This window comes from Schistocerca nitens, chromosome 7 (genome assembly GCF_023898315.1).
Source record: "Schistocerca nitens isolate TAMUIC-IGC-003100 chromosome 7, iqSchNite1.1, whole genome shotgun sequence".
Classification (NCBI taxonomy): Eukaryota; Metazoa; Arthropoda; class Insecta; order Orthoptera; family Acrididae; genus Schistocerca; species Schistocerca nitens.
The window spans coordinates 212,325,563-212,346,811 of NC_064620.1; positions in this window are offsets into that span (position 1 = coordinate 212,325,563).

Below are 21,249 nucleotides of genomic sequence, written 5' to 3' on the forward strand. Positions count from 1 at the left end.
AAACAGCTGTTGCCAAACAATTGCACTCTTCCAAAGCGGGGATTACATGCTGTAGAAGGTCTCGATAATGTGCAGATGTCACGGCACACCTGCCAGGCCGTCTGGTTTTTCTTCTCTTCAAAGAAAAATGGACCGAGAACAAAGTGATTGTGAATCCGCAGCAAACAGTCACATACAGCAAGTGCAGAGGCTCTTCGTGCGCAACAAACGGTTTAACAGTACTACAAAACCGCAGTTTTGTGTGTTCACTACTCCCTGTAGTGTAGAATATGCCTCGTCGCTCAACAGATTATAGCCTGGCCACATTTCAGGAATTTCTATCCGTGGTAGAAACCGAACAGAAAATCCAGAATGTTGCTGCGTACAATGAGGTCCCTGTTGCTGCACCATGTGGATCTTGTACAGATATCAGTGTAAAACAGACTGCAAAAGTTTCTGTACTGTGACCCTGCACAGGGAATAGCACTCACGGAGACGCGTCCTGCATGGACAGTTACAGCAACAGAAACCTCATCAATAACTTTCACTCGGACAGGGCGCCTTCCTCTTCAAGGTGCCACACCAAACTCAGCAGTATTTTTATCTTCATCACGATATTCTTTAAACCATTTAATTATTTTGGGCACCTCCTCAGACCTTTCAGTCAGCGATACTCACTCAATTGCTACTGTTCTCATAAAAGCGTTTCACTAACAGCACACGTTGTCTCTTCTCGATAGCCATACTGTTACTCCCGTTATGGCATGTAAAAATGGAAGTGTAGATATCATAGCATCATATAAACGGTGCACAGCGCCAGATTTTCACATGGTGGCCAAAATTGCAACCAACATTTTTCCAGGGCAAATGTGTTCTGCATTTACTCATTTATCATATCTACCGAGTTCCGCTGACATACAATTACACTCCATACCGGACCTCCTTGAGTAGCTGTACTTCTAATTACAACCACTCTGTATAATCCTGAAAGCCAGTAGGAGACACGCCAAGAAGAACCAAAACTAGACGCAAGCCAATCCAGCTCAGTTACGTAGCACTTAGAGTGCCTGGTCTCATAAGTTTCCATCTGCTCGTTTAGCAGTGTAAGTCACGTGACGTGTGGCGAGGTACCTAGGTGCCAAGCGAAGAGCATCTAGTGCGGCCGTGGTCGGAGGCGATCTTGGGGCAAGTGGTACCTAGCGAGAAACGTACGGTCGTGGGACTCTCTACCATCGAGGCTACTCTTGTTCTGGAACGCACGTGCCAGTACAATGGTAATCCGTCGAGTTGAAAAATGCTCTTGCAGTGGTGAAGGGAAGCCAGATCTCCTACATTTCCAAGGATGTGATTCTTCTAACCGTCTTCCACGCAGTAAAGTAACGAATCACATATCTTTTGTCAGGTAAACATGCTACGTTCTGCAGCGTTTTTCATGTGCTCTACTACTTTATGCGGTTACAGTGTTGCCCGTGAAATTGATTTTAGTGGTTCACTTACATAGATAAATGGAACATCGTGCCATCACTGACCTGTAAACGTGAAAGGAAACTGTTACATCTCCGTGCCCAGAAGAAATTCACGAGATTTACGCGTCTTTGTTTACCACCATCATGAACGGCTTATAGGAACTGAATACGACATGGTGTCAAAGATCACAGCAAAATACACCCCACAGACAATATGCAAGCAGTGTGTTGAAACTCATGGGGCCATCACGGAGTGGTCAGAGCTACAGGTGCCACGCTGTATTCACGATGTAATTTAAAATCAATTTTCACATCCAAAATCTGTTTCCATTCTCGTTGAAAACTGAATCGCTCAAAATTGGCCGAATCACCTTGTAGCTCTCTGTACACTGCACATTGGGATACGAGGATCATCCAGATATCGTGAAACATTCCCTTTGAAAAATTCATGAATTACTGTGCTGGCAAACCTCTACGTTATTTGATTTTCAAACAGCTGAGCAAAACTGAACGTGCTCTGACATTATTCTCTTTACTTATTCTGATCAACGCTAAATTGACTCACAATATTTTTAGCGCAACGCAGTCTGACTTCCCAAAATCCCTGCAAAAGAATGGCCCTGACTAACAACAACCTATACCTTTCATGAATCACTTACCTCACAAAAATCTTCGTTACTCGAACTAATGCAATACATCGAGCGCCAACACTGCCAGCTAAATAAAAGATTCTAACTACTGAAGTCACTAACTACTGATAGGCATAGTTAGCAAATGAAAGATTTTGATAGAGAACAAACAATGTATATACCCTTAATAGTGTTCGAAAGTCATAATATATATATATCAGTTCATGACATCCAGTCCTACAAATGTACTCTCTCTGATGGACACACGTCCAGATCATCCGCTCTCAAAACTCCGCCGTCTCTCTCCCGACATCCACCACTGCTGGCGGCTCACCTCCAAATGCGCAACGCTACGAGCTGTTCACATCCAACTGCCCAACACTACAAAAGCGAATGTTCCAACAATGCCAACCAGCCACAGACTGCACACAGCACAGCTACGTGGCGTTACCAACATAAATACCTAAACAGCCTACTTACAATTGTATCAACTTTGTTTTAAGTAAACTAAGATACATGAAAAGATTTGTTGATAACGAAAACAACAAATTTTTATCGTTTTTTCACCACAGTCAACAACTGAGCTGAGATATCTGTCATACTGCGCGATCAGCTTTTTTGTTCCTTTGTCACAGAAACCTGCTGCGTGGGTATGGAGCCAGCACTGGACAGTAGTTTTCAACTCTTTATAATTGTGAGAACACTGACTGGACAGCAAGTTCTTGAAGTACAAGACAAGATCGAAACAGGCAGACAGCAATATCAGGGCTGTATGGCGAATCCGCTAAGGTGTCACTGATGAAGGAAGGTCGTCCGCGGCCGTCTTCAATATGGAGACTTTGACGACCTTCAGTAAACAGCAAACACTTGTCATGCTCCATCTATTCGTTCTTTGTCTCAGGCCCCTGCACCTGTCGCTGCTGATATTCTATTAGCGCCATGTTTCGCACCTTGACACCCTAGGCAGCCTGGCTGCGACACTCTGGCAGCAGCAATCAATATAACAATAACTATTACCTTAGCGAGTTCACTGTGCAGCTAGGATTTCTTCGCTGCTGTAACCATTTAAACACATCTGATTGCACGGCAGCCACCTGGCTCTGCACAGAGACTACAGTGCAGGATATCTGCTGGAGAGCGTGTGTGACTGCGCTCAGTCTGCACGCACTTGTTGAAGCAGCCACACCTTTGGTTGCACCCCAAAACACTATTCGCGATGACTGTCGATACACATCGTCAGGTGGCTTGCGGAGTGTGGATGTAGATGTAGATTTTCCACTGTCTTGGTGCTTTACCACCATTAAAGTTTTTCAAATAAGCGTTTACTCATTTGTGTGATCATTGTTAGTCAGATAAATCTTTGGTGTTGACACAGAATTTTGTTTCGTTTTTTTTTTTTGGAAAAAGAAATAAACTATTACAATTATCGTTTTACCTCCCCCCCTTCCCCCCCCCCTCACCCCCGATGTTTCAAGTATTTTCAAATATTAGTAGAAATGAACTACCACTTTTCTTTTTTGTACTCACCTCAAAGTAAATAACAAGTTTTTTTGGATCTACAGAAGCTCGCATATGAGAATCAGTATCGTATTCTTGTATGATTAAAAAACGGAGTTGTTTCGTAGATCCTTCAAATACTTTCAACTAAGGCCCTAGTGTGCTGCTCCAGAAGTAAAGGATGAATCAAATGTCTTATTTTCGCTTTGTATTTATAATGGGGAAAAAGTAAGTATTATGACATTTTCCACGTCCATCTAAAGCGGCTGATCAGTCAGACTGACCGTCATTTGCCAGCGAAAGCTGTCCTGCTACACTGGCTGTTCAACATTTCGGCCTCCTGAAACTGGTTACATCGGCCGGGCTGCGTAGTGCGGTATAGTCATACACCTACCCTCGCAGTCGGCGGGAGAAAAAAATAGGACCACCACTTTGAGCCACTGCAGCAACGCTACTGTCAACAGCTGAGACTTGTCCGGGTTTCATGACTGTTACGTCACAGCTATTTCGCCCAAGCACTATATTTCCACCTAAATACCTTTACCTTCAAAACTTGAGGACCTGAATTTCTAGAAGACCCTCTAATTTTGATAGTTCACTGTTCGAAAGGCCGACCGAAAGTTTACTCCAGTTCTCAATGAACATTAGAGCTCCAGACTGAGGCGCAAAGACATTGCTAACGTTTAAATATATTTTTTATCTAAGCAGCTGATTCAGTCTTACTCATATCCTAGTGAACAACCTGACGTCTCAATGAAGCACGCTTCTGTCCAGAGTAGTACGAACATCATGTATCACAGGCCTTGGCAGGGTGAATTTATTTCCACGACTCGTATATTTCACAGGCAAAATGTATGACACTGAACGTAATAGGTTTCAGAAGGAGTGGAAACAATGTAGAGTGTGTAACAAAGAAGTATTACAGCCCCACCACTACTATTGTAATTTAGTATGCTTTTACGTAAATAACAGAAAAACCTTACTCTTTGTTGCCACGTATACTATGTCCCAACAGAATAAATAGTCCTGTCACGGGAAAAGCCACCTATAACCCTCTACTAAAATTTAGTTTAGTTTCCAAATGAAGTACACTTTGGGAGGATAGTCCTGTTAATAGGAAAAGCTAATCAGTAGCGTTACCCTTTTTACAGGATTTGACTGTGTGTTGTGTCTAATGGATAAGTAAATCAGACTATTCAATTCTTTTCCTACGATTTTACCAGCTGTTAAATAGAAACGCAGCAGGAATAGCAAACTTTTTAACATGGCTGCACGTTCAGAGGCCGTGAATAGTTACAATTGAAAGAAAACAGCCCTCGGTCACTAATTTTTAACGAATTAACCGGTTTTTGAACACTGCTAGGAGTGTCTTCCTCAGAATTTAAATCAAAGAATGGTCTATAACATGGTCACAGAATTATGACTAAAAACGTATGATACAGAGTTAAGTAAGGAATCATCGTGAAAGACTGGCAATACTTATATGTCATTTATAAAATAATAAATATGCCAAAAGGGCATTAGTCACAAAGATTTTTAAGATATTCAAGTTACGTTGAAGATATTCTAATCATCTACAAAGGACCCGCTGACGGTGTTGACCATATCTTTAACCTAATGAAGGATCTTCATGAGAAAATTTCTTTCACTATCGAATTTGGAAATAAGGCCTGTCAATTAAGCTTCCTTGACTTGAAGCTTACCACAGAAACAAAAAAAATTTTTTTCCAATATTTTTCGTAAAGTAACATATACCGACCACATCGTTCCTGCATCTTCTACTCAACTAGAATCGCATAAAAAAGCCTTCTTTCTTTCTGCTTTTCACCGAGCCATTTCCATACCACTTTCTAAAGAAAAGTTCAACGACGAAATCAATTTACTTAAAACAATACCACTCAACAATGAGTATAAACCTAACATAGTAGACGACGTCTTTAAAAAGAAAACTGCTAAAAGAATTACTACGCTAGGCACTTCTGTCATCGAGTCTAACTCAAAAAAATATTTCTCTATTCCTTTCGTGGGGCCTATCTTTCATCAGATCCAACGAATTCTTCGAAAGAAATACGACTGCTTTTTCTACCGATAGCAAATTCAAAAAAACTTCATTCATAATTTACATTCTATTCGTTCCCCTTTAGAAAATTCTGGTCTCTACAAAATTGTCTGCTATACTTGCTCCTCTTACTATACAGGGTGTTACAAAAAGGTACGGCCAAACTTTCAGGAAACATTCCTCATACACAAAGAATGAAAATATGTTATGTGGGCATGTGTCCGGAAACGCTTACTTTCCATGTTAGAGCTCATTTTATTACTTCCCTTCAAATCACATTAATCATGGAATGGAAACACACAGCAACAGAACGTACCAGCGTGACTTCAAACACTTCGTTACAGGAAATGTTCAAAATGTCCTCCGTTAGCGAGGATACATGTATCCACCCTCCATCGCATGGAATCCCTGATGCGCTGATGCAGCCCTGGAGAATGGCGTATTGTATCACAGCCGTCCACAATACGACCACGAAGAGTCGCTACATTTGGTGCCGGGGTTGCGTAGACAAGAGCTTTCAAACGCCCCCATAAATGAAAGTCAAGAGGGTTGAGGTCAGGAGAGCGTGGAGGCCATGGAATTGGTCCGCCTCTGCCAATCCATCGGTCACCGAATCTGTTGTTGAGAAACGTACGAACACTTCGTCTGAAATGTGCAGGAGCTCCATCGTCCATGAACCACATGTTGTGTCGTACTTGTAAAGACACATGTTCTAGCAGCACAGGTAGAGTATCCCGTATGAAATCATGATAACGTGCTCCATTGAGCGTAGGTGGAAGAACATGGGGCCCAATCAAGACATCAGCAACAATGCTAGTACTGTGGAGCAATGAGTCGCATGTCAACACTAGCACCGAAGTCAACATTACCTTCCTTCAATTGGGCCAACTGGCGGTGAATCGAGGAAGTACAGTACATACTGACGAAACTAAAATGAGCTCTAACATGGAAATTAAGCGTTTCCGGACACATGTCCAGATAACATCTTTTCTTTATTTGTGTGTGAGAAATGTTTCCTGAAAGTTTGGCCGTACTTTTTTGTAACACCCTGTATAGGACAAACTGGACGTGCCTTCACTACCAGATATAAAGAACACTTGCTAAGAAAAAAATGGCACTAGCCACCTAAATTCATCTTTTGCCGACCATCTACTAATTACAGGTCATTCACCTAAACCCATCTGTGATAGCAGCATTTTGCACACCGAAAAGAAAGGGCGTAGACTGGATATTCTAGAAGAATTAGAGATTTTCAAGCATCTAGCTCGAAAGGATAGCCTCATCCTTAACGAACAGCTACAGGTACGTATCAAAAAATTTTTCAACGGTATAAAGCCGCTACTCGATATCAGACTTCGGGTCTCCTTGTGCAGGTTGCTGAAATGTTCTTTTCCTTCTAAGGTAGTCCTATGTTTTCTAATTATCAAATGTTTGTTGGCTGTATTTCACGTCAATATTGCTTTCTGCAAGTTGTCATTCAGTCCAATCTACATTTTCATAATGATGTTGCAGTGCCATGTTCACCTGGCCGCATTTGATAACGCGGGCACCTCAGTCCGTTGGCAACTTGCACCACGCAAGTAACGAGCAGCCCTTAGTGGCTCGCCATCACAGTTCTTTTTATCTTAAATATCTTTATGACAAATTTCCTTTTAGCATATTTATTATTTTATTGATGACATATAAGTACTGCCAGTCTTTCGCGAAGATACCGTACTTACTCTCTGTATCATACGTTTTTAGTCATAATTCTGTGACCATGTTATAGATCATTATTTGATTTAAATTCTGAGGAAGAAACTCCTAGCAGTGTTGAAACCCGGTTAATTCCTTAAAACTCAGTGACCGAGGGCTGTTTTCTTTCAATTACAGTAGGAATAACATAATACTGAACCTAGGACATCTCAGCTCCAAGTTCATTTAGCGGCCTAAAACATGTACTAATGGTCGGCAGCCTATCCAGGCAACGAAACTGTGAAGCATTGGAAAAGCAGAACTATGAATTTTGCTTACTTTGTTCTTACTGTTTAATTTGATTATTCAAATAAAATATTGTTGTTGTTGTTGTTGTGGTCTTCAGTCCTGAGACTGGTTTGATGCAGCTCTCCATGCTACTCTATCCTGTGCAAGCTTCTTCATCTCCCAGTACCTACTGCAACCTACATCCTTCTGAATCTGCTTAGTGTATTCATCTCTTGGTCTCCCTCTACGATTTTTACCCTCCACGCTGCCCTCCAATACTAAATTGATGATCCCTTGATGCCTCAGAACATGTCCTACCAACCGATCCCTTCTTCTGGTCAAGTTGTGCCACAAACTCCTCTTCTCCCCAATCCTATTCAGTACCTCCTCATTAGTTATGTGATCTACCCATCTAATCTTCAGCATTCTTCTGTAGCACCACATTTCGAAAGCTTCTATTCTCTTCTTGTCCAAACTATTTACCGTCCATGTTTCACTTCCATACATGGCTACACTCCATACAAATATTTTCAGAAATGACTTCCTGCATCTATACTCGATGTTAACAAATTTCTCTTCTTCACAAACGCTTTCCTTGCCATTGCCAGTCTACATTTTATATCCTCTCTACTTCGACCATCATCAGTTATTTTGCTCCCCAAATAGCAAAACTCCTTTACTACTTTAAGTGTCTCATTTCCTAATCTAATACCCTCAACATCACCCGACTTAATTCGACTACATTCCATTATCCTCGTTTTGCTTTTGTTGATGTTCATCTTATATCATCCCTTCAAGACACCATCCATTCCGTTCAACTGCTCTTCCAAGTCCTTTGCTGTCTCTGACAGAATTACAATGTCATCGGCGAACCTCAAAGTTTTTATTTCTTCTCCATGGATTTTAATAGCTACTCCGAATTTTTCTTTTGTTTCCTTTACTGCTTGCTCAGTATACAGATTGAATAACATTGGGGAGAGACTACAACCCTGTCTCACTCCCTTCCCAACCACTGCTTCCCTTTCATGTCCCTCGACTCTTATAACTGCCATTTGCTTTCTGTACAAATTGTAAATAGCCTTTCGCTACCTGTATTTTACACCTGCCACCTTCAGAATTTGAAAGAGAGTATTCCAATCAACATTGTCAAAAGCTTTCTCTAAGTCTACAAATGCTAGAAACGTAGGTTTGCCTTTTCTTAATCTTTCTTCTAAGATAAGTCGTAAGGTCAGTATTGCCTCACGTGTTCCAGTATTTCTACGGAATCCAAACTGATCTTCCCCGAGGTCGGCTTCTACTAGTTTTTCCATTCGTCTGTAAAGAATTCGTATTAGTATTTTGCAGCTGTGGCTCATTAAACTGATTGTTCGGTAATTCTCACATCTGTCAACACCTGCTTTCTTTGGGATTGGAATTATTATATTCTTCTTGAAGTCTGAGGGTATTTCGCCTGTTTCATACATCTTGCTCACCAGATGGTAGAGTTTTGTCAGGACTGGCTCTCCCAAGGCCGTCAGTAGTTCCAATGGAATGTTGTCTACTCCGGGGGCCTTGTTTCGACTCAGGTCTTTCAGTGCTCTGTCAAACTCTTCACGCCGTATCGTATCTCCCATTTCATCTTCATCTACATCCTCTTCCATTTCCATAATATTGTCCCCAAGTACATCGCCCTTGTATAGACCCTCTATATGCTCCTTCCACCTTTGTGCTTTCCCTTCTTTGCTTAGAACTGGGTTTCCATCTGAGCTCTTGATGTTCATACAAGTGGTTCTCTTATCTCCAAAGGTCTCTTTAATTTTCCTGTAGGCAGTATCTATCTTACCCCTAGTGAGATAAGCCTCTACATCCTTACATTTGTCCTCTAGCCAGCCCTGCTTAGCCATTTTGCACTTCCTGTCGATCTCATTTTTGAGACGTTTGTATTCCTTTTTGCCTGCTTCATTTACTGCATTTTTATATTTTCTCCTTTCATCAATTAAATTCAATATTTCTTCTGTTACCCAAGGATTTCTACTAGCCCTCGTGTTTTTACCTACTTGATCCTCTGCTGCCTTCACTACTTCATCCCTCAAAGCTACCCATTCTTCTTCTACTGTATTTCTTTCCCCCATTCCTGTCAATTGTTCCCTTATGCTCTCCCTGAAACTCTGTACAACCTCTGGTTGTTTCAGTTTATCCAGGTCCCATCTCCTTAACTTCCCACCTTTTTGCAGTTTCTTCAGTTTTAATCTACAGGTCATAACCAATAGATTGTGGTCAGAGTCCACATCTGCCCCTGGAAATGTCTTACAATTTAAAACCTGGTTCCTAAATCTCTGTCTTACCATTATATAATCTATCTGATACCTTTTAGTATCTCCAGGGTTCTTCCATGTATACAACCTTCTATCATGATTCTTAAACCAAGTGTTAGCTATAATCATACAGTAAAGCTGCATGCCCTCGGGAAAAATTACGGCCGTAGTTTCCCCTTGCTTTCAGCCGTTCGCAGTACCAGCACGGCAGGGCCGTTTTGGTTATTGTTACAAGGCCAGATCAGTCAATCATCCAGACTGTTGCCCTTGCAACTACTGAAAAGGCTGCTGCCCCTCTTCAGGAACCACACGTTTGTCTGGCCTCTCAACAGATACCCCTCCATTGTGGTTGTACCTATGGTACGGATATCTGTATCGCTGAGGCACGCAAGCCTCCCCACCAACGGCAAGGTCCATGGTTCATGGGGGGGAATAAAATATTACTCCTCGTAAACGATGTTGGCGGAGACACTGGAATTTCTTTTTGACTACTATACCCATATACATTAGGTTTTTAAAAAGAAAAAGCCCAGTAGATAACTTCAAGGACGCTAAAAAGCTTTGCCCAGGGGAGATCTCTAGAAAAGCATTTTCTATAATAAACAAACTTCAATACTCAAGTACTTAGGTACTAGAGCACACATTTTTATACTGAACATTTCACTTCAAGAAATCCTCTTTCTTGGTGGAATTTGCTTTCAAAAGCTATTATTATCTGAACTAACTCTGTATAGTCATTTATCAGATTCTAGTAACTTAGCTACACTCTGATAGAATTTTATGTAAGCAAACTTTTACTATATCACTTTGCGATAGTTAAGAAAGCACAAAAACACTAACTGGTGCGTCTTTATATTAACTTTGCACTTCGTAAGTCTGTAAAATAAGATCCTCGGATTCATCAAACACATGGACGGACCCCTATATAGGTGTATGAGCAGGATGGAATAATAGGGTTAACCAGTTTCTTTAAAGTTCACGAATGATTATTAAAACGCAGTTTAAATTAATGGCTCACGCTGTACAAAAGTAAAATTACTATAAAAGTCTCATCTGGTAGCTGTAGGCTTGGGTGTACAGAACAATTATGGCCGCAACACTACCTGCAAGTCTCTTGCTGTACGGGATCAACTTCTCTTCTTGCCGTTGGTCAGTTCTACATACAGCCGCCCAGCAACTCGCAGCTACGCCGTAAGCCGTTTGCCATCTCCATCTGAGGCATTTTATGCGAATTTGCAGGCAAAACTTCTCCTCCAGAAAGGTGTTGCCGCAATCACTGCTGCCTACAGGCTGTGCGTCTTACTTTCCGCGCTTGCTCTGGGTAGCGCGCCAATTCGCCCTTCCCACCTTTTCTACTCCCCAGAGCCACTTTCGTTTTAAACAAAAGCATACTGGGTTTTACATAACACGCGTTTCTTTCATTGTCGCTAAGCATGACTATTTCTGAAATTGTCATATTTACATTAACATGAACAATTTATACACACAAAAATTTTTAAATACGAAGGGTCATCGGAAAATCATTTAACATAATAAACAATATACATAGTATTTTACTTGCGTCACATACAGTACAAAGAACTTCAACCTGCAGTATATCTACATCTGTATCTACATACATACTCCGCAATCCACCATACAGTGCGTGGCGGAGGGTACCTCGTACCACAACTAGCCTCTTCTCTCCCTGTTCCACTCCCAAACAGAACGAGGGAAAAAAGACTGCCTATATGCCTCTGTAAGAGCCCTAATCTCTCTTATCTTTGTGGTCTTCCGCGAAATGTAAGTTGTTGGCAGTAAAATTCCACTGCAGTCAGCCTCAAATGCTGGTTCTCTAAATTTCCTCAGTAGCGATTCACGAAAAGAACGCCTTCTTTCCTCTAGAGACACACACCCGAGTTCCTGAAGCATTTCCGTAACACTCGCGTGATGATCAAACCTACCAGTAACAAATCTAGGAGCCCGCCTCTGAATTCCTTCTATGTCCTCCCTCAATCCGACCTGATAGGGATCCCAAACGCTCGAGCAGTACTCAAGAATAGGTCGTATTAGTGTTTTATAAGCGGTCTCCTTTACAGATGAACCACATCTTCCAAAAATTCTACCAACGAACCTAAGACGAGTATCCGCCTTCCCCACAACTGCCATTAGATGCTTGTCCCACTTCATATCGCTCTGCAATGTTACACCCAAATATTTAATCGACGTGACTGTGTCAAGCGCTACATTACTAATGGAGTATTCAAAAATTACAGGATTCTTTTTCCTATTCATCTGCATTAATTTACATTTATCTATATTAAGAATTAGCTGCTATTCTTTACACCAATCACAAATCCTGTCCTAGTCATCAACGACGACACCCTCCCATACACCACAGCATCATCGGCAAACAGCCGCACATTACTATCCACCCTATCCAAAAGATCATTTATGTAGATAGAAAACAACAGCGGACCTACCACACTTCCTTGGGGCACTCCAGATGATACCCTCACCTCGACTGAACACTCACCATCGAGGACAACGTACTGGGTACGTAATGCGTACGTACGTATAACACACTTTACTTTGCTTATACAGAATGTTTAACACCAATGTGCGAAAACTTTTTACAGCAAAAAAACTATACAAAATTTAAATGAACCATAAGCAAATATTGTTATAGTATGGCCAAATTTCAGGAGCAGAGAGGAATAAAGTGTGTTGAATGGACACTGGCTAGAAAAGCTTTATTTCCATGTTCGAGATCATTTCCTACTTCTCTTCATAATCACACTGATCGTCGGAAATACACAGAAATAGGAAGTAGCATGTGAATACTTCTAATGCTGAAGTAAACCCATTTACCGTCATGCCTATGACTATGACATTAGAAGCGGAACACGGGCAAGATTTAGGAAGTGAAGCTCCTATGCCTTCTCAAAACAACCCGAAGAGTATCCATGAACGTAGGAATTCAGTATACCGCCAGTGTTATATGAATTAGAGAGGGGTACCATGTTCAGGTAACAGTAAGGAAGGAAATCACTATGGCTAGAAGTAAGGAGCCATACCGATACACATGTCTACTAATTTACTGGTATCGTGCAAAGAACTGAATCAGTTTCATGGGAAGAGCATTTGGAACCCGCACCACCTGCTAAGGCGTGTATGTCTTAACCACTGTGCGATCTGGCTCCGTAGATAAACAAAGTGGCAATAACAAACGCTGGACGTTGAAGATCAACTTCGGAAGGGAGATAGCCAAACTCCTACCTGAGGTGATTCAGGTAACAGCAGAGCAATCTCTAGTTCGGTTCGTGGCTCTCGTGGATGCAGACAATTAGAAAGGCGGATTTGAGGTTGTATACTGCTCTAAAATGAAATAGAGACTATTAAAAGTTGTTGTGGCTATTTTCAGTTAGATTTTTCCGGCTCTGCACTCTATAGTGTGTAAATCTCATCAATCACGCGTAACACCTGCTACTTACTTCTACTTCAACCAGCTTATCGTAGTCAAGCCTATAGCCCCTCTACAGCTTTTATCTCCCCAAAATCCCCTCCACTGTCAAAATTAATACTGATGCTCTAAGGGTTGTCCTATCAAGTTTTTTCCGGTCAACCAATGATGTCACTAACTTTTCTCCCCGATTCGGTCAGTACTTTTTGCCTGGCTATTTGATCTATTTATCTAATCTTTAGCATTATTCTGGAACACGTGGAAAGCTTCTGCTCTCTTTCATTGTGTAACCTTACCATCTGCTTGATTAATTCTGAGTACCCATGAGAATGACGACAGACGTTTTCCCTGATTGAAACACCCTGTTATAGCATGAAGTTTTGATACACAGAATTTTATGTAACGTTATCTACGTTTTTAAGAACATTTTGACAAGGTGATATCGTACATATCGCAACGTACTGATCTACTGGCGTAACTGATTTTTTGCAACTGAACTGTAGCGACTGAATGACGTACCTCCAGGTTTATGAGCCGATGTACAAAATACGTAAATGCCACAGCCCACAGATAATAGCTTGCGCAATGAGGATACGTGGCTCAGTCTGTTAACACTTCCACGAAAAGCCTGAAATAACACACCGTAATAAATACTGAATAATTCATGGGATATTGTTGGCTTCGGAGAAGATTTCGAAGCAACGCACCCTCAGAAACCTGAAAACCATACAGAGGAACTAGAACTAATATTACCACAAAGCAAATATTGACTAAGGGCAGCTCACATGAATAAACGAATGTCCGTAGTGGAACCTGTGTAGTATTTTAGGCGCAGAGTGCACAAGAGCATGGGATATTATGTAGAGCCGTTTTGTTTCAGTCTACCAGCGGGAATAAAATGTTAAACGACAAGAAAACTTTTTAAGTTCTATGTAATTGTAATTCAAATCCAAGTGAATAGTACACGCGAGATCTCTCAGCAGAAATAAAAAAAAAAAAAAGAAAAGAGGCACATAGGAAGTAAACCGGGCATGCCAGCATCATGGGAAACATTCTGAACACAATAAAATATATTTTATACGCTAAACTGGCTGGAAGAGTGAACAGACTGACAGAACTACTCTTCAGATTAGTTAAGTGAATACAAATTAATTATCAAAGCTCGTGACTACTTATCTCTTGAGACATAGGCTTGGCAACAAGTGGAGCATAATTTCACTTGCGGCGCATATGTTAACGTCGCTACGTACATGACGGTTATAATAAAACTTTCGCTACCTGAGCCAATTTAGGCGGAAAACTATTTGCTATTTGCTGTATTGGTATCCAATTTTATAGGAACGATATTTATCACAGAAAATTTGCCGAAAGGCTCATGTTTTCACAATATTTTTATTTGGACGAGTTTCAACATCTCATTAATGCCATCTTCAGGACCCTATTCACTCCATATGTTGGCAGTCAGATACACCAGTGCGTGCATCTTTGGAGCCATCAACATCTGGATTCCATGAATGTTTTGTGGAGTGTGTACTTTATAGACATGATAGCACCCTCCACACCCTTCACAAGAAACTCAAGGAAGACAGATGTTGATCTCTTCAGATACGCTCCAAGATGCTACTCCAGGCGGGTGTAAAATGAATGTGCGCAACGGAAAATACTTAATGCGAAAATGAAGATTTGGTCCTGTCTGACTTCCCCCTGAAGCAGCTCTTAAGATCCCTTAATGGTGATGTTATCTCCTCCTTCTTGCTCTTTGACATATAAAATACAACAGAAACAAATTAATGATTAAGTGAACTAGAAACTACTAAATGATAAATGCTGTTTCTGCTTATACATTTGTTATAGATTAAAAGACCTTTATATATTACAAATGTTTACATATAAATGTCCAATGGACATAAAGAGATAGAAATGAATTTCGTAACTAATATTATTGATCAGTTTCCCAAATCTGCTCCTTATAATGGCTATGGGATCTAATATAAATAACACAAGATGATTGAGATCATCTACGTACCAAACACTGGAAGACAATACTCAGTGGAAGTAAAACTTACGTGATCACAGATGCTTAGCTTTATATCTCTAATAAGCCGAAGCACTTAGCAATTTCAACATATGTACTGCGTCCGGTACGTCGGAATGATGGTTCTCGTACACGTCTGCAACGATAAGGAGAACTCCAACCTCAAAGTAAAAACTCCTTCAAACACTACAACGGCAGAAGGCGGCCCTCTGACTATAATCTAATACTGTCTTCTCCTCTCTGTGTTCTACAGACAAGAAACGTGAACTACCAGCCACAGGGACGGAATTCAGATAACGTTTCTACGTGAGTATACACAGAAGAAGTGCTCTCAATCACTGACCGCTGTGTACTCAACGACCACTCCCTACCTGGAGGCGAAGTCCAGAATCTATATGTTCACAACAGTACGGTGCCTAACCATTCTTACTATAAAATCTCCTGAGAGCAAAGGCAGTAAGTCCGTCTGTATCAACAAAAGCTGATACTGAGCGACCGTCAAACACAGGCGCTCAAAACAAATGACCTCTCTCTCTCTCTCCATCACTGGCTTATCAGTACAGCTCGGCTCCCCTCCCTCGTAACTGCAGAAGGCGAATCATATTCTCGAAACCACGGAATATTCTCCGTCACTACAGTTTCTTCCGAACGCCGACCAACCATATCTTAGTCTTTTGTCGTCCAGCGCGGAAAGTTTGCGAGGAAATACCTACTCTCGTTAATTAGGAGTACATACAATGGTACTTTTCTCAGACTCAAGAATCTCGGAAGTAACCCAGCCTACGTGATTTCCGAGGTAACGCTTCCTCGTCCCTCTCTGCTGCGTCCATGATTTTCAGAGTTTCCAAAGTATTACCTGTTTATCCTTCCGGCCCTGCTGCAACATTGACCGGCCGCCGCTGTATTGTGCTTCATTGTTCAGGTGTCACGACCGTCCCTCTTGGCTACTTCCTGTGTTAAGCAGGACCAACACACCTGTGCAGGCTTTTCCACCCAGGCCTTGAGTTATGCCTGCCGTTTCATTTCTAATAGCGTTTCAACCACTACTAGTATAGGCAATCATTCATTACGCCGTTTTGATAATAAAGACACTCCATCACTTTTCATGCAATAAGCGTTAACAACTACACTGCTGGCCACCGTAAATGCAACACACTGAAGGAAGCATCCGAATCAAGTGAAATTTACACCATGAGTTTGCAGCGAAGAGATATGCAACTGATTAGAATTTCAGCGCAGACGCACATCACGCGCGCCTGTGGCGCCAACTCATAGCGCCATTTAAGGCTTGGCGATTTCGACGAGTGTACGTTCGGCACGTGTGTTTACCTTGTGGTTGTTTCACAAGACGATCAGTTATGCCTCGTAGACAACAGCGAACATCTTTTGATCAAGTATCCGAGTTCGACAGAGGAAGGATAGTGCCTTACCGAGATTGTGGATTATCATACAGAGAAATCGCTAGTCGTGTTGGACGAAACCAAACAACTGTAATGCGGATATGTAACCGTTGGATGCAGGAGGGTACGACGGACCGACGTGGTCGATCGCATTCACCTCGGTGCACCACTGCACGTGCTGATAGGCAAATTGTGCGCATGGCAGTGACGGATCGCTCAGTGACATCCCGAACCATAGCACAGCACATTGCGTCTGTAACGCATCATCCAGTGTCTGCGCGTACCATTCGACGCCGTTTACAGCAGAGTGGTCTGTCCGCAAGACGTCCATTGCTTCGTCTACCATTGACGCAGAACCACAGACGTCTCCGTCGCCAATGGTGTGATGACAGACGGATGTGGACGGCAGAATGGAATGACGTTGTCTTTACTGACGAGGCACGCTTCTGTCTGCAGCACCACGATGGTCGGATTCGAGTGTGGAGACACCGTGGATAGAGGATGCTGGACAGCTGCATTATGCACCGCCACACTGGTCTTGCACCGGGTATTATGGTATGGGGCGGTATTGGATATTACTCTCGCACGCCTCTAGTACGCATTGCCGGTACTTTAAATAGCCGGCGCTACATATCCGAGGTGCTGGAGCCAGTTGTCCTTCCTTACCTTCAGGGCTCGGCCACAGCCATATTTCAACAGGATAATGCGCGACCACACGTGGCACGCATTGTCCAAAGGTTCTTCGTCATTAACCAGATTGAATTGCTTCCCTGGCCGGCTCGCTCTCCGGATCTTTCGCCGATAGAAAACATGTGGTCCATGGTTGCTCAACGAGTGACCCAGATTACATCCCCAGCTGCCACACCAGATGATCTTTGGCAACGTGTGGAAGCTGCTTGGGCTGCTGTACCCCAGGAACACATCCAACGTCTCTTTGACTCAATGCCGAGACGTGCGGCAGCGGTGATCTCCAACAATGGCGGCTACTCTGGCTACTGATTTTGGCAGGAACCACATGTCACAGACGTCTGTAAACGTAATCATTTGATACTTGGTCAATATGTTATTTACAAAATAAATTTTGTTGTGCTACCTCTTGTCTTTCTTGGTGTTGCATTTACGGTGGCCTGCAGTGTATTTACAAGGTATACGTGACAATGTCAGTCTTCTTTAAATATCCATATATACGATGTACAACTTATCAAATGGTACCTAATTCCGGTTGTAAATCACGGCAAAGTATTTAGATGAGTGCTTGTAAGGTGCGAAATTATAGCCACCTTACAACGCATGCACTGATGATCTGTCTAGACGTGGAGTACATAGGTGGTCTGAAGATGGCATGAGTGAGAATTCAAAACTTGTCGTGTAAATGAAATGTCTTCTCAATGGCCGTTTGGCGACTTTTCGTTCTTAAATATCTGACCGGACACCGTCCCGTACCCACGATAAATCAACAGAGATTATATAACTGATGTTCAGACAGTGTTCTGCAGAATTTGCGTTGTTAGTAGTGTTACTGTTACGATTTGCACTAGGTGCCGGTCCTGGTACGGCACCGCACCAATCACATGCATCGGTGTGCGGTGTAGTTACATATAACCAACAAGGTCTCGTCAAGGTGAGATGGGCTTTACTCATAACGGTGTTTTCTTAAAGAGTCATGTTGTTCTTTCCAAGTATCGATGAATTAATGTAGTACGAAAAGGTCGTCTTTCTTTACCTAGGTTCGAGAACGTGATTCGAAAGTTCAAATCAACCGGCGATTTTTGAAAAGCTTCTGGGAGACGTCGACGGCCAGTTGCGCCACAGATCGTTCAAGAAGTTAATGTTACCATCGCCGAGAACGCCGGACGCAATGTGCAATCTTTAAGCAGTGTACAAGCAGTGTCAGGATAGCTGAATATTCTATGATCCACCGTTCGAAAAGTTCTGCCAACAATTGTAAAATGGTTTCTCTAGTGCGGTTCCAGCTTGTCGTGAAGGCAGATGGTCGTCACTTTCAGCAACGTTTGTGACCTGGAACGTAAACATGGTAATCAGTTGACAAATTATCTTCTCATGTCGAAATTAAACTGTTTTTCTTTAAATAGCTTATTCGCTATTTCTCATTCGCGTTTCGTTACAAATGTTTCCACAATGTTTCGTCGTCGAGCGATAACTCGTTTATCATGAAGGCATTCTCAAGTAGCTGAAGTTTAACTAGAACCATCACGTAATTAATTGAAATTTCATTGAACAAGAGAAATTATTAAGCGAACGACTCACGAAATAACTTTACAGGTATGTACATCTCCAACAGTGTAACCCACTGCACCAATGAAGCAATTACAGCGACAGGCAGCGTGCAGTCACGTACGTCTCACCACCACGCCGAGCAGTACACGATAGCCTTCTTCAGGAGCGTTACCTTCCTTACATGGCTTGCGATTGGCCTACGGAATCGAAACAAAACCACGTGGCTTCCCGTAACCTCAAAACCCTTGACCAGGTAACCAGACTGTTCTTAGTCGATCCTTGGTACAGAATACCATGTTCAGCAATAACTGATTCGCGAAGTAAAGTGATAAAATAACTTAAAACTGGAAGTGGCTGTATTACAGGCCACTTTGCAGTATACTGTTTATCGCCCCGTTTTGAGAGGTACTCAGCAGCCTTATCTCATCTGTTGCCTTCGCCTCGTCTCCTGCGACGGTTAGACCCGTAACGCAGTCTAGTTACTGCAAATCTTCTACAAAACGTCTCCCACTCTACATTTTATGCCTGATAACTTCAGAATTAATGGAATACTCTCTTTCAAATTCCAAAGGTGGCAGAGGTAAATTACAGCGATCGAAAGGCTATTAACAATTTGTACAGAAACCAGACGGCAGTTATAAGAGTCGAGGGGCATGAAAGGGAAGCAGTGGTTGGGAAGGGAGTGAGACAGGGTTGTAACCTCTCCCCGATGTTATTCAATCTGTATATTGAGCAAGCAGTAAAGGAAACAAAAGAAAAATTCGGAGTAGTAATTAAAATCCATGGAGAAGAAATAAAAACTTTGAGGTTCGCCGATGACATTGTAATTCTGTCAGAGACAGCAAAGGACTTGGAAGAGCAGTTGAACGGAATGGACAGTGTCTTGAAAGGAGGATATAAAATGAACATCAACAAAAGCAAAACGAGGATAATGGAATGTAGTCGAATTAAGTCGGGTGATGCTGAGGAAATTAGATTAGGAAATGAGACACTTAAAAGTAGTAAAGGAGTTTTGCTATTAGGGGAGCAAAGTAACTGATGATGGTCGAAGTAGAGAGGATATAAAATGTAGACTGGCAATGGCAATGAAAGTGTTTCTGAAGAAGAGAAATTTGTTAACATCGAGTATAGATTTAAGTGTCAGGAAGACGTTTCTGAAAGTATTTGTATGGAGTGTACAAATGTACGGAAGTGAAACATGGACGATAAACAGTTCGGACAAGAAGAGAATAGATGCTTTCGAAATGTGGTGCTACAGAAGAATGCTGAAGATTAGATGGGTAGATCACATGACTAATGAGGAGGTATTGAATAGAATTGGGGAGAAGAGGAGTTTGTGGCACAACTTGACAGGAAGAAGGGACCAGTTGGTAGGATATGTTCTGGGGCATCACGGCATCACAAATTTAGCATTGGATGGCAGCGTGGAGGGTAAAAATCGTAGATGGAGACCAAGACATGAATAAAGTAAGCAGATTTACAAGGATGTAGGTTGAAGTAAGTTCTGGGAGATGAAGAAGCTTGCACAGGATAGAGCAGCATGGAGAGCTGCATCAAACCAGTCTCAGGACTGAAAACCACAACAACAACAACAACTTCAGAACTTCAGGGGGTATATGTATGCCACAATAATCAAAATCTTTTACACCATAATAATTTTACCAAATTAATTTTCTTGTTTCCAGTTGCATGCCAGCAGTCCTGAACACACTGGAATGGCCATGCCACAGTAGCGTTACTAGCCGCTTTATTAGTGGGCTACTCCGTTTTGTTTCGGCTACTCTAGCGAACTGTTATGGTACTAGGGCGTGAGAATTTCAATGTGAACGGGACTCCAGACCTTACCTGCAAACAAATAAATATTTTACTTCATTTTCTCGAGGTGAGTATTTAAACTATATAACTGCCCCTCATATGCCCTGAATGCAAATGTAGCGTTGATACATAAACAGCAGACACAGAAGCAGTTTCTAAACACCTAGACTCACCCGCGCACCTAGTAGCCACCAGTTCTCCCAGCGGCCACACACATACAGGCATACACACACACACACACACACACACACACACACACACACACACGCCGACACTCGGCACGCAGTGGCACGTACCACAGACCCGATCTGCGTGCTGGCGCAATGTGTGGACGCCGCTCGTCCTGCAGCTGCCTCCAGGCTTCCGCTGCTGCATATTCATGGAGCACCGGCGCTGGAGAGGACGTGGCAGCGCCAGGCTGGAGAACTCGCCG